Source organism: Salmo salar, chromosome 21 (assembly GCF_965601325.2).
Source record: "Salmo salar chromosome 21, fSalSal1, whole genome shotgun sequence".
NCBI lineage: Eukaryota > Metazoa > Chordata > Actinopteri > Salmoniformes > Salmonidae > Salmo > Salmo salar.
This window is the reverse complement of record NC_138311.1, coordinates 10,567,234-10,579,369: the sequence shown is the minus strand read 5'-3', so window position 1 is coordinate 10,579,369 and position 12,136 is coordinate 10,567,234. Positions and strand designations below refer to the sequence as shown.

Sequence of the window (12,136 nt, the reverse complement as noted above, 5' to 3'; positions counted from 1 at the left end):
TGAAAATAGCTGTGCAGCAAAGCTCCCCATCCAACCTGACAGAGTTTGAGAGGATCTGCAGAGAAGAATGGGAGAAACTCCCCAAATACAGGTGTGCCAAGCTTATAGCGTCATACCCAAGAAGACGAGGCTGTAATCGCTGCCAAAGGTACTTGAGTAAAGGGTCTGAATGCTTTTTCTATTTTGTTCTATTTGTTAAAAAAATATTTTTTCTTTGTCATTATGAGGTATTGTGTGTAGATTGATGAGGAAAAACAGAACAATTTAATACATTTTTGAATAAGGCTGTAATGTTACAAAATATGGAAAAAGTCAAGGGGTCTGAATACTTTCCGAATGCACTGTATATACCCATTGAAGTTTAAATTTAAAATGGGTAAGGCAAGGTTTAAGGTTAGGTTAAGGTTTAGGGTAGGGACGTCCCAAGGATTTCGAATTGCACTAACCCTTGTGTGAGTGCTCGGCTTGTTCTTGAAGCTGTGTGCACCCGTGTGTGCATTGAAATCTACGCCCACCGTGAGGTATAGCACAGCCCACTGGGCGAAATGGCGAGAAAAGTTTGTGTCCCCTGACTTAACAGTGAGCATGGCAACCGCACTCTGGCCATAGTGATGTGGGGGAGGAGTGTGGAGGCAGGGACGGACTACTGCATACTCCCAACATTCCTCCATCATAACCTCTTGACATAGAGGATCAGAGGGCTATCAAGTAGTCACTCTTGACATAGGCTACGGAGATTAGTTAATTACCTTTATTTATTCCTCTACAATTGCCCATCGAGAGACTGTTAATTGTTATGAGTATCCTGCTTCAGCAGAGCTCAAAATCTGTTAATTAGCCCCAGTAAGCCAGAACAAAAGTTAAGGTATTTTGGGGGATTCAGATTACTTTTTGAAATAAACCCCAAGCATTACAAAAATAAGATTGTTTTATTAAATTTAAAATAATCTAATCTCGAACTCAAGTGTGTAACCTGTACAAGTGTATGGTTTGAAATGGGAAATGTGTTTTTCGCATATCCCACTCACCTTCGGAGAGTGGGGTCACAGCCAGGGATCAGCCATTATTTTAAGGCGACCCGGGAGCAATTAGGGTTAAAGTGCCTTGCTCAAGGGCAGATCAACATGTTTTTTCACCTAGTCAGCTCGGGGATTTGAACCCTTCGGTTACTGGTCCAACGCTCTAACCACTAGGCTACTGTACCTGCCGTAACTTAGGCTCACATCGACTGTAATCCACCAGATTGTTATCAAGGAAGCTTGCCCTGTCTATAGGGTGAGAATATTTAATATTTTGTGAAATGTAGAGATGTTTTCCTTTGTCTTATTATCCCTATTATTAATGCTGCAGAATGATACTAAGGCCCGAGATTCAATCTGATCATTGGTAGATCTACTTAATAACACGTTCACAACTCTCACTGTTCAAGGTTAAAGGCACCTTTACTTTTAGAGGATTAGTTGGAAGTACAGTAGATCCACATTCAGAGACAGAGTTGGGAGAAAAGACAGGTTGTTTTTGCAAAGGTGAGGTTCGGGTCACTTGTGGCCTTAGGTGATCAATGATTATTTGACCCATAGACTTAACGCTCAACAATGATTTTAAGGCAATGTGACAGCTTTGTAAGTCTTATGTACACTATACACCGCAAGTAGATTTTGTACGTACAGTATATCGCAATTGTATCTACTAATGCACTCACAAACCAGATTGACTCTTCACACACATACATAAATACTTTACACAACACACAAATGTTCTTTGGTCAATATAACACTATAACAATGTCCTATGGTTGTAGCAACACCGTAAGTGCTGAAGTAGTTTATTTCACCCTGATAATAGTTTAGCATGGAACAGAAGATGTTATTGTCAAACATTGGAGAAATTATCACATGTGGCAACATAACTGGCATTGGGTTCATAGAAAAACAGGCAGCTGAGAAGAAATGGTGAAGAACACTAATCATAATACATAGTACAGCATACAAATACTGGGTATTAAGACAGGAATGCTATAAAAATACAATAGTCCTTTGAAATTGACTCTCCATAAATATCAAAACACAGACTCTATACTCTCTCTACTAGTACCACATCGGAAGACTTGATTGACACTTTAGAATGGTTTAAAGGGCTAGTATACATTACACATGTGAAGGCAACTGCCAAAATAAAGGAAACACTTGAGTAAATGAGGGATTCAAAGTATATTGAAAGCAGGTGCTTCCACACAGGTGTGGTTCCTGAGTTAATTAATAAGCAATTAACATCCCATCATTTGTATTTGTATTTATTAGGGATCCCCATTAGCTGCTGCCAAGGCATCAGCTACTCTTCCTGGGATCCAAACACACCAAAGCAAAATGATATATCAAACAAAAGATAAAACAGTGAACTATGTTTGTACTGAATGAGCTAAAGATAAAACAGTGCATCATATAACATCCCTAGACCATCACATATCCACAACACAAAATGTTCAATACCACCATACAACAATATCACAATGTATGCATGTATGCATGTCTCTGTACCTTTGTGTGTCTCTTAACAGTCCCCGTTGTTCTTAGGTGAATTTTTACCTGTTTTTTAAATATGATTCTACTGCTTGCATCAGTTACTTGATGTGGAATAGAGTTCCACGTAATCATGGCTCTATGTAGTACTGTGCGCCTCCCATAGTCTGTTCTGGACTTGAGGACTGTGAAGAGACCTCTGATGGCATGTCTTGTGGGGTATGTATGGGTGTCCGAGCTGTGTGCTAGTATCATGCTTAGGGTCAGTTGCCTATTATTTTGGCTACCATGGCTAGAAGATATCTCAGTGACTTTGAAATAGGGGTCTCAAAGGAGCATAGGGGTTTTAAAGTGTGAAGTTCTGGCGGTTCGTGGTGGCCCAACGCCCTATTAAAACACTTTATGTTGGTGTTTCCTTTATTTTTGCAGTTACCTGTATATTGCGATACTCAAAACAACAATGGACAGTTACTCATATTTTCTTACAAATAAATGAAATATTGCAATAATTAAAGGGTTATAATGAGTGTAAACACTGATATGCACGTGTTAGTGTGTATTTAGGGGAAAGCAGAATATTTTAAGTGGCATCTAGTCAAATTACTTATTTGTTTGAAATTGCATTACAATCTGTTGACAAACATTTCATTGTCGTCAATTAATGTTACACAATAGTTTAAAGGAGCAATCTGCAGTTGTATCCATTTTTGGACTTTTAAATGAATGATATATACCCATTGGTTTTAAAAGAGTTTAACTTACAAATGGCCCATTAGCTTAGTTTGACTGTCATACCCTATCAGAACACAAAATATAAGCTTGTTTTACTCCATTGTATGTAACAATGTAATTGTAAACAAACACTCTACATCCTCAAAACATGGTTACAACTATAATTTTGATATCATGGATGGCCAGTCCTTGCATCTGTATTCCTGTCTACGAATTTGAGTGTGGTTACATTTCTCAAGCCCCACCAGCTTTTTACCAAAACAGTGGTGGGGATGTGCTTTGTAACTGCAGATTTCCCCTTGTCTCTTTATAGGGAGTATAAATAGAGTAGTCATATTGAAAATGTACCTGATATGTATCCCAGTAGTTTTAGGGATTATTTGGCTTGATTCTCGGAAATCCGAAAGGCTTTTTCTGTCATAATACATTTACCCATTTTGTCATGAGTGATGATGTAGGCTGGACTATAGTCAGTTGGGAATATGGGGGCAATACAATAGGTAACATATATGGGTGTTTTTTATAAACTAGGGTACCAGTGAGGATTTCCTACACTTGACAACTTGTTACAGCTGTTGATAAGTCATTGATAATAATCTGCCATTTTTTTTCATGTCATTACATTAAGATATAAGGGGGAATCATAGCTATATTCAATACAATTAATGAGTTGATTTAAAATCTATGTTTAACCCTTTATGGTTGGTGTCTTGACGGATTTGTCTAAAATCGTGTGACATAAAACATTACTTTTCTGGCCTTGCATTTACGGCTGTGTAAGTTGTCATTATATCATATATTGAGAATGAATCAGTTAAGTGGAACTTTGAACTTGAATCCTGGATCCAGCTGTCCGACAGTTTATTCTATAAGGATTTCAGAAATGCAGTGTAACTATGTAACATTTTGTGTCTCTTTATGTTAGGGGGTGAACAGTTTTCATGGGCACATAAATCCAAAATAATGTATGCATTGCAAAATCAAATGCTTCTAACCGAAAGTATCCCCTTACCTTGATACTTAAAACCTAAATCGATTCTGTCATTAATGTGATTCTTCAATAATTATGCATAATACTTATTGGATGCGGATTTGGTGTCCAGCTGATTAGTTACCCCATGATATTTTCACACATCATCTGATCCAGGAAGGAATTTTCAGAATGACAGTCAAGTGAAAACTGATGTTGTGATAGGGCATGTGGTGCAACAACAGCCCAAGTGCTGGAAAAAAGGTGTTTGCGAGGAATGTCCAGAATATTTTTGTCTCATTTGTTACACCAATGATTGTGCCTGGATCCACATTGGATCTAATATCCCTAGTGAATTGATGTTCATCATCTGTTGTTGTCTGCTTGATTTACAGCAGGGTCTCATTAGATTTAACAGAGAAAGAGTCAAGTGTTCATGTTCATGTTTTTATATGTTTTTGTGCCATGGATTGGACACTGAGTCTACTGTGAGCAATTGTGTAGGATAGACTACTGAGCAACACGCAACATTATTAATTATTCTGGATATAATGACAAAATGACATAGCCTAGTGGGCTTGTTCACAATATGATCTGGTAATGAAATAACATGACAAATACATTTTGTTTTCCATGTTAGACCTGCAATTTTAAACAATACAAGGGGCTTGAAGTAGCCTTCTTGAATTTGAAGCTCTGAAATTCAAGTACTGGATTAGGTCTACCTTCAGACAATCCTCAATTTGATGCTTGAAAAGTTATAATGTTTATTGTAGCCAATGTATAAGTTATCCCTCCCCCTTATAATTATGTTATTTCTTTTTTGAACCATTTTTGTGAGAGATGTGGCCACTTTCATTTGTTTCCTGCCTCTTCAATTGAAAGGTGTTGCACTACTATGTTGCGGTAAAACCATTTGCGGTTAATATGAGGACGACAGCATCTAATGTTGGCTTCGACTTGGCTTTCCATACAAATCCTTCCATTAAAAAAATAACTTCGTTTTTGGTCACTTTCTCATTATAAAAACAGCGATGGTGAGATTCAAATGGTGAGATTAATGCTACCGCTGTGCATGTCTAATTATGTGTGCCTACGTCGGCCACATACTGTAGGCTATAGAAAAAAAGCCAACTTTTTGGACAATTTTTGCATGCTTTTTGTGGGGAGGGGGAGTTCTATATTAGGTCCTGTATGTACAGTTATATAACATTGAGGCCCTTGAAAATAACAATGAAGTGCATGAAAAAGTCCATGAAAATCCTTGAATTTGACTTGCCAATGTCTGTATGAACCCTGATTAGGATGCATAGGCCTATGTTGTTGTATAGGTGGAGTAGTGGGCCAATTTCCTCTAAGTACAATTTATTTTATATACCCCAGGTTACCAGGACTGAAGATGAACTATATACCCAAGAGGAGAGAGACCGCCCTGAGGTAAATGATCATCACAATTTATACAAGGCAAGGCAGGGAAACATTTTCCAAAAGCATTAGGGAAGTAAAACATTTCATATAGCAGCTTAAGTTGCCAAACATGTCAGGATGCGTTCATAACAATGAAAAGGTCAGACAATATACATTATATTTGGAGCTTAAAATGGAGTTGCCTACACGCAATACCTCACACAGCCATTTTAGATCAATTTGGACGAATGGAAAACACATTTTGGTTAACAATTAAGTACATTACTGTGATTGTTTTAAATTAAAATGGTAAAAAAAGAAAACAAAATGGCTTCTTAGAAAATAGCAATTTCTCAAGCAAGAATTTAACTAGGACTGTCTGGGGGGTGGTCTGAGTTGGGAAGGGAAAACTAGCTGTTATTGGCAGAGAGGTTTGGAACTCTTTCTTATTGGTTTATTACCAAATTACGGCCTGGTGACGTCACCAGGCAGGCCAAAACTCCATCCCACCAAAACAGGCAGAAATTTCAGGGAGTCTTTTCACACAGCTCTTACGCTAAAAGAGCATTATCATAATTTTCACAATTTCACAGTATTATTCCAACCTCAGAGTGTGTAAATATATATAAAACACCACATCATTTTTGACTGCACTGGGCCCTAAAAAAGTATCAGATGTAGTCTATAAAAGACAAATAGTATTTCTGTTGTATACTTATATTGTTATTTGTCAAATGTTAAATGTACACTACGCTCAATTTGTCTCATATGTTCATTCAACTAGACATTATTATTTTGGCATCTTACCTAAAAAAAGGTGGTGGAACTAGTCACACACACACACACACACACACACACACACACACACACACACACACACACACACACACACACACACACACATAGTACTTTTAAAATATTTTCAACTTACATATTTGACACATTGACGTACAATGCATTCGGAAATCTACACACAATACCCCATAATGACAAAGCGAAAACATGTTTTTAGAATGTTTGCAAATACCTCGAAATCGACCTCAGGTGCAGCCTGTTTCTATTGATCATCCTTGAGATGTTTCTACAACTTGGAGTCCAATTGCGGTAAATTCAATTGATTGGACATGATTTGGAAAGGCACGCGCCTGTCTATATAAGGTCCTACAATTGACAGTGCATGTCAGAACATAACCAAGTCATGAGGTCAAAGGAATTTTCCAGTAGAGCTCCGAGACAGGATTGTGTCGAGGCACAGATCTCGGGAATGGTACCAAAAAAATGTCTGCAGCATTGAAGGTCCCCAAAGAATGCAGTGGCCTCCATCATTCTTAAATGGAAGAACTTTGGAAACACCAAGACTCTTCCTAGAGCTGGCCGCCTGGCCAAACTGAGCAATTGGGGGAGAAGGGCCTTGGTCAGGGAGGTGACGAAGAACCCGATGGTTACTCTGACAGATCTCCAGAGTTCCTCTGTAGAGATGGGAGAAACCAAGACAATACAGGAGTGGCTCTGAATGTCCTTGAGTGGCCCAGCCAGAGCCTGGACTTAAACCCGATCAAACATTTCTGGAGAGACCTGAACATTTCTGTGCAGCGACACTCCCCATCCAACCTGACAGAGCGTGAGACGATCTGCAGAGAAGAATGGGAGAAACTCCCCAAATACAGGTGTGCCAAGCTTGTAGCGTCATTCCCAAGAAGACTCAAGGCTGTAATCGCTGCCAACGGCGCTTCAACAAAGTACTGAGTTTTTGTTTGTAATAATTTTGCAAACATTCCTAAAAACATGTTTTTGCTTTGTCATTATGGGGTATTGTGTGTAGATTGATAAGGGGATTTATTTTTATGCATTTTAGAATAAGGCTGTAACAAAATGTGGAAAAAGTCAAGGGGCCTGAATACTTTCTGAATGCACTGCACATGCTTACATAGTGCATGTTCATTTATATGTTAATTATTATTCAACATGGCATTTCGATATTCCTGCTACGCCACCATGTTTGTGTCAGTTATCATTTAATCTGACTATTCTCTCATCATTAATTTGATTTACTTATTTAAGCAATTTTAGGTTTTTCTGTATAGTTGTCAAATGTTAATGTTACTCCTTAATCAGTATGATTAATAAAATAGTTTTTCTTGTGTACTATTAACAGACCATTACAATAAGGGGAGGTTATAATTTTTGTGGGGGTATGATATTTGTGCATATGTAACTTTGTCAATCATCATTATTCACAATACATTCAGGATTATCCGTAATCATGGTAGCATCCACATTCATGTAGAAGTGTTTAGAAACATTTTCTATTATTATTTACAATAAGTGACACATAATAATCTGAAACAACCAAAAGAAACAGCAAGTGCATCCAACAAATTTGAGGGGTCACAAGCTTGATGTAGTCATTGCGTGCTGTGAATATGGAACCAAATACTTCACTTTTTCACTACTTTAATACACATAAGTGAATTTGTCGCAATACTTTTGCTCTCCTAAAATGAGGGGACTATGTACAAAAAGTGCTGTAATTTCTAAATGGTTCATCTGATATGGATAAAAAAAATACCGTCAAATTAAAGCTGACTGTCTGAACTTTAACCTCAGTCAGTGTTTGATTTTAAATGCAAACTTCTGAAATATAGAGCCAGAAGAAACAATACTTCACTGTCCTAATAATTACAGTAAGTTGTAAGTTGAAAACATTGTATGTTAAAAGCACAGTGTGTGTGTGTGTGTGTGTGTGTGTGTGTGTGTGTGTGTGTGTGTGTGTGTGTGTGTGTACTTCCACAGCCTTTTTTTTTGGTAAGATGCCAAAATAATAATTACTAATTGAATGAACATATGAGACAAATTGAGAAAACATTTTAAATTGACAAAAATATTTGTATATGTTTTCTCAAGTTTGGGCCAACTAAAAATGTTACGTTCAGGTAACACTGACCGAAAAGTTAAGTAAACCAAAAAAAAAGCTGTGGAACCAGATACTTGATAATAATTAGGTGAAACTAGATTGAGGTTGAATTGAACACGTGCTTATAACTTCCATATAGCCATATATTAATAAATATTTCCTAAATGAGTAATTGCATTTCCCTGAGCAAACTGCATAGTAATATTCATGTTGCGCTTATGTATAACTGAGATCAGAGGCCTACATGACTATACACAAGTTCAGGAATGTGTAACACAAAATAAAAAGTGCTTGATAAATACAAAGTTAACCTGCTTTTATATTTACTTGTTCATACGGTTTGAGGCTGAATGTACAACATCTACTGATGTACAGTTATAAGTAGAGATCCCACCTACACTGTACTTCTATGATTGGTGGCTTATTTTCCAAATCAGAGAGCCTTGAAGTTGTTTATTGTGAACTGAAGTGTCAGTTGACAGTGCATATTGCCCAGCACAGAACCTAGCTAATTATTTATACTGGAGCTAGTCAGTCTGTATTGTGTTGCAAACTGTTAAAGGGATAATTCATGCAAATTACATGTTGCTTTCCTTAAACTGTAAGTAAAACCAAAGCATGGATTGTTGCCTTACCTTGGCCAATGACTGCTTACAAGGTATGTGATTTTGTAATTTGGGTGAACTATCCCTTTAATAAAAACCCTGAAAGAGAGAAGATCATGGGGACCTTCTTCCCAAGCCATCCATCTACATGTAAGTTGACAAAATAAGGAGCAATTAGTCAGCTACAGTACAGTAGCTAAGTGTGAGCTAACTGGTAAAGCTACTGATGAGGCTAATGTGTGTCAACTACAGCAGACCATGACTATTGCCCGTGACTTTAAATCAATGGCATGTTGATCTTAACACTTCAGGTACGTACTGTGGATAGAAACCCATCAGACAGAAATGGGCAGCTTTCAGGCTTCTAGTAGCCTTCATATGTTACCCTAACACATTGTAATTGGCAGTTTTATTCCGAAATTCAAAACACACAGAATAAAGACATGATTCAGAGGTTGATCCATTATCACAGGTTTTCAGCGAGCCCCCATAGTTCACTGACACTGTGTTGCTTTTCGATGAGCCATGATTTGAGCCTTGGTGGAGCCAGGATGGTATAGGTAGGTATGGTAGCTTTTGTCTGACTCATGAGCCATTGTAATCATGACTCTCTCCTTTAGCTTACATGGCTGCTGATTGCCCTCTCTATCCCCCTCCCCACGATGCTGCACATTTAGTTTGATCATTTAGTCTGAAATGGAAGAGGAAAAGAGGATTAGATGATACAGTGGGGAAAATCAACATCTGTGTTACACAACAAATGCAAATTCTATTGTTTCAGTATGAAAAACTGCAAACTTTGCTCATCCACTGCTGTTGGGCAGAAAGTAAAACTTGGTCAACTTTCCTAGTAATTAAACAAAAGTTGATTTTGGCAGTACATCAAATCTTAGTGTTTCAGCCGTATGGACAATAGAGGATTTTCATTGCAAATGGCATGAATGACTTGCAATTGAATGATTATGAGCTCAGCAAAATGTTTGAGACCTGTCGCTCTGCAGCTGCCAACGTGTTGGAATGTAACACCAGGTCGAAGCCATAAAATTAAGTCATTTTTGCTCATGTAATGATTTCACTGAGAGCTGCATATTTGAAAATGGAACCTACCCCCAACGGTAGTTATTCAAATGACAAAAGAGTTTTAAACCTTAATTAAGTGCATCATTACTGCATTAAACAAAACCTACAGAGCAGACTTTCGGGGGGGGGGGGGGGGGTTTGAGGAACGGTCAAACATGCTAATGTATTCTAATCACCCCTTTCTGAATTATCAATTAACATTTGAGGAACTATGTCTCTTTGCTGGACTATTTAGTTGGTTTCAAGGGGAGATTTTGTAGGAGCACAGATGGATCAGGTCTTGTCTTTGGCTGTTAAAGATATACCAATAATGCTAATCATTATGCCAATCATTGGGTCAGAGTGGGGACCTAGAGGACTGAAATAAAGATTGTTCATTTTTTTAAATACAGCTGTATATAGGGCCCAGAGTTTTCCCTTGCATGTGACGTGACCAGCAAAATCTCTGGTTCCTAATCATCACCAATCCTACATTACTATTAATACTGTGAAGAGACCACTAATGGTACACCCTAATGAGAAAACCATTATGCACTTAGCTAATCTACACACCAAAGTACTAAACTTATTGTTAAGGCTCCACAAAGGACTTCCTGCCGCAATACCAGGGGTTGGAACCGGTTCAGAGAATGGAACCGGTTCAGGGAACAGAACCGAAAACTGTAAAAGAACGTCATTTTTCAATATACAGAAACAAGAACTGGGAACGAAAGTGACCTATACTGTTACAGAACAAAAATTCAGTGCATCTCGCGCCCATGCACTATCGACTGCCTAGGCTAAAACAACTATAGGTTGCCCCCTGCATAGCAAGCTGCTCTACCTGTACTGACTGGTGAAGTAATTTAATGTCGAGCTAATTAAAAAATTCTCAATTTCAGAGGTTTAAAAAGGAACGATATAAACCGGTACTTTCTTTGGGTTCCAACCACTGCTAAATACAGCTAGCAACCACTATGGCTTTGCTAATTACAATATGCTTCAATAAAAGCCGTATTTGAATAGGAAGACAGTAACTATGGCATTGTATAAAATAAAAACTTGATAATATTTCTATTTTGATTTTAGGACCAGGACATTGCAAAGATACTTTCAGGGCTACCGGAACAGAGGTTTGAAATTTGCCTGGAGTGATGAGAAAAAAACACACAAAAAAGCTACCTATACAGAAAAATGATGCAGAAGCCACATTTCATGTTAACTTCAATTTCCTGCACACAAAAGTTTTCTGACAGATAAAGGTGCCAAGAACATAACCCGTATCAGTCGTCGGGCCATTGTTGAATATCTAACCTTTCAGCAAACTACGGTACAGTGAAGGGTGTTTAAAGCATTTTTAAAACGTATTCTGCTGCTATTAAAACAACAAGACATAAGGCAGAAACTGTTCATATGAGCAGTTCTGTAATAGTATATAACAGTGTGTGGGTGATTCTGCAACTTTGGGTACTTTGGCCCTGCAACCTCTCAGAAATTAAAACTTATTGAAACCATTTTACCAGTATTATAATTGTTTTAGATTTGTCTGATAATGGCTGCGATCGTACTATTCAGGAATGTATATATTTTTGTATTTTTTTCTCAGACAGCCATAGTAACAGTCTTCTTGACTGCACAAATGTTTTATTTTTCACTAATGGTAAATTAGTTCATATTTCATTTCCTCTACATCATTTTATAACTCCTGACAAATGTAAACACTTACTTTGTTACTAGTGAAACACAGTAAATGCCAATGGAATTGTCAGAGAACTAAATAAAATCTGTTAATCTGCAAACTTGTGCAAATGTCCAGTGTAAGAGAGTGAAATGGAAAGGGAGAGAGAGAGTGATGGGGATGGATGGAGAGGTAAAAGAGTTTAATGACGTTATTTCCATCACGTCATTAAACATCCATTTTAGTTGAAAA

General features: G+C 37.7%; 1 protein-coding gene across 1 annotated transcript in view; it reads right to left on the bottom strand.

Annotated features, from left to right (window-relative positions):
* Nucleotides 1-1,790: 1,790 nt before the first annotated feature.
* Nucleotides 1,791-12,136, bottom strand: part of LOC106581696 (nck-associated protein 5) — a 157,725-nt gene continuing 147,379 nt past the window's right edge. The window contains exon 14 of the mRNA XM_014163934.3: nt 1,791-9,838. The gene's annotated coding sequence lies outside the window, so the exon portion shown is untranslated. The remainder of the gene's footprint in view (nt 9,839-12,136) is intronic.